Source organism: Helianthus annuus, chromosome 5 (assembly GCF_002127325.2).
Source record: "Helianthus annuus cultivar XRQ/B chromosome 5, HanXRQr2.0-SUNRISE, whole genome shotgun sequence".
In the NCBI taxonomy this organism is placed as follows: Eukaryota; Viridiplantae; Streptophyta; class Magnoliopsida; order Asterales; family Asteraceae; genus Helianthus; species Helianthus annuus.
This window is the reverse complement of record NC_035437.2, coordinates 139,728,506-139,731,735: the sequence shown is the minus strand read 5'-3', so window position 1 is coordinate 139,731,735 and position 3,230 is coordinate 139,728,506.

Below are 3,230 nucleotides of genomic sequence, written 5' to 3'. Positions count from 1 at the left end.
CATTTATGAGTCATAGTTTAGAGTAATAATAATCATTAAGCAACTGTGTACATCCACTTGCTCAGGAAAAGGTTTTGATTCCGGTGAATGAACTCCAAAGAGGACTTGAAATTTTTTTTTTCTCATCCATGTGTCCTCATGTTTGCAATCAACTGACAAAGAAAATGGTACCATACAGTGGTCAGAACGTATTCAGAATGTTCTACCAACTACTGCCAAACCACTGACCATTTTGTTAAACTTAAGAATGATATGATCACGTATCTTATTGAAAAGTTTACCAGATCCTCTTTGATGCTGTTTTCAGAAAATCCTTTAATCTTTTTTTTTCTTCAAAGGATTTTCTCAAATAACCAGGATATATTGTTCATTTTTTTGAATAATGTATTTTGAACTTTTGCTTGTTTTTGTTGGCGATAGTTTCTGTTACCTGTCAGGATATAATACCTTATTTTTGTTGGTATTATTGTCCTCATAAATGGGTCAAGAGGAAAAGGTACATATGTCAGGGTCATGTCATTTTCAGGGTTGTTTTAAACATCAAAGGTTGATTGCTAAACAGTGCTTAAACTACTGAGGTATTTATGTTTTAATTTGAATATTAAACGATAATGAGATGCCTTAGTAAAAAGTTTTCATCATCTAGGGTACTTAACCACTGTTCTTCAAAATTGACATGTGGCAAAAACCTTGAATGAAAATTCTCAAAACAGTTGCTGAAATATTTGTTCTTCAAATCTGTATCATTTACCCTAATCACTGTTTTGTTCAAACATCTGATCACTAAATACTATCCACTGCTGAAAGTCAACCACTGATTCCTCATTTTACTAAGACAAGCACTGATACTCAAAATAAGTGTCTTATCCACTGATAGTAAAAATCTTCCACTGTTTTCACATTATTACCATTGTAACCACTGATGCTTAATTCATCAGTGGCTCTTAAAACAACTGTTCTCCACCCTTCATCCATTTCATCTGTGTTTGACACGTGGTCAGTTTTTAGCCTTCAGATCAAAATAACCGCTGCCACATCAGCGATCACTTTTTCCCTAAATAAAACCCTGCCCTAAACCCCCAAAACAGGGTTTTACACTGTCGAATTGAATTCCAAAGTTCTCTTCTCAAAGCAGTTTCCAACCTTTCTTCTCAAAACATTCTCCGATTCTTCTTCATCAAAATGACGAAGTCAAAATCAAAATCAAAATCTAAACCAAAATCACCATCATCTTCAAAAGAGGTCGCTCAAACGACCGAAGAAACCATTGAAATCCCATACAAATCACCTCATAACTACGTGGGTCTCCTCACAAAACCTACCGATAACCACACCTTCGACTCCATCATTGATACACTATCTGCATCAAAGTACAAAACTTTGTTGACAGTAGATGCTCCCATTTACTTGCAAACCTAGAGAGAGTTTTGGAAAAATGCAAATCTTGAAAAACAAGACGGAAAAGTAGTAGCCATTAACTCCTCGATACAGGGTAAAGCATTTCAAATCACCCCACAATCAATCTTAGAGGTCTTCAAACTCAATGATCTGAAAGGTAAACCTTCTTTTGATAAAAACGAGTTAAAAGCTGATTTTCTGAAAAGAGGGTATGCAGAACAATCAAAGGTAGATACCTTACAAAAAGGTTATTTTCCATCTGCACCCAGATTTTTATTCCACACACTTTTAAGTTGTGTTTCTAATAAAACAACAGCGTTTAATGAAATACCATTGAAGATTCGATGCCTGGGATATGCTATTCTAAACAATAAAGATTACAACTATTCCCAGGAGATCTTCAATGACATGGTAAAGAATATTGACAGCAAATCATTTCTCCTTTTTCCAAGATTTCTGAGCTATTACTTTAAACAAAAAATTGAAAAAGAGGATGAAAATCTGCCCAAACAAGGTGTCCATTTTCAAATAAAAAGTTTAACAATTGAAACATTTTCAAGAATGATGGCACCAATAAAATTAAAAGCAAAGGTGCCTGAGCAGACTTTAGAAACTGCCACTGATCCTCAGGCAACTTCTGCTGAGCCCACTGCTCCAGGTGATCAGAGCAGCACAACCACTGCTCTGAAACCCACACCTGACATTACCAAAAAGACCAAAAGAAAAACATCTAGAAAACCCACCAAACCCAAAACAACGGCAACTCTGGAGGATGAGATACCAGAGCTACTGCCTGTGACAACACAAATGTCACAAGAAACCACTGCTGCTACTTCCTCACAACAGTTGGTACAAATATCTCAACCCATAATCAAAACTCCTCCTGCTTCTTCACAAAAAGAATAGGTTGTACACATAGGGCCACCACATTATGATGCTCTAGAAACACTCGTTTCCATCATCCACAGCCCAATGCCCGAGGCAAATTCTCTTTCTACACCCCACCTCACATCCACAATTCCACCAAAAACAAAACTTTTGTTGGATGCAATAGATTTGAACCAGGCATTACTCAGTCCTTCTCAATCACCTGTTAATGAGAATATGCCTCAATAACTGACTGAGCCTGATGTATCATTCCTTGCTAACCCACCAACACAACCTGAGGAGGTTACACCCCTTGAGTTACAAGTAACTCTTGGTGGTAATCCAAGTGAAGCAGCCACTACAACTGTTGATGTAACAACTGTCGCTAAAATCAATAATTAGGACGATAATTAGTCAATAAGAAAACCCTAATTGAGACACCCAAGTAATTCTGCACTAACCCTAAAATTTTCAGAATAATCGGAATCCGGATCAGGGCCCCTAAAACTCGAGGGGGGGCAAACCCTAGTTGATAATTATCTAAAAGTTATGTTGCTATGTTCTGATTGGCTGGATTTTTGAATCACCAAGGCTAGTCCCGAGTCTAGGCAGCCTATGAATTAGACTGCTTAGCTTACGGACCGTAAGGGGGTCAGGCATACGGTCCGTAAGCGAGACCCTAAAATTACTATAAATAGCCGACCTTGGGACTTGCACAGAGGAGTTGAAACGACGTAAATAGCTTCTGTGTACGTCGAGTTAAGGCTGTTATATCACAATTAAACACACACGATCACGAGGTGCTGCTGCAATCAGGATAATAACTCGATCGCTATTACGATTCAACGTCCGATCGATTATAACTATCCAACGATTGTCCGAATGCTGCTCAAATTGAGCTTATACTTTGTTATTCATTGTGATTTCGACTTGAATGTTTGAGTGCTGTTCGAATTCGGACTATG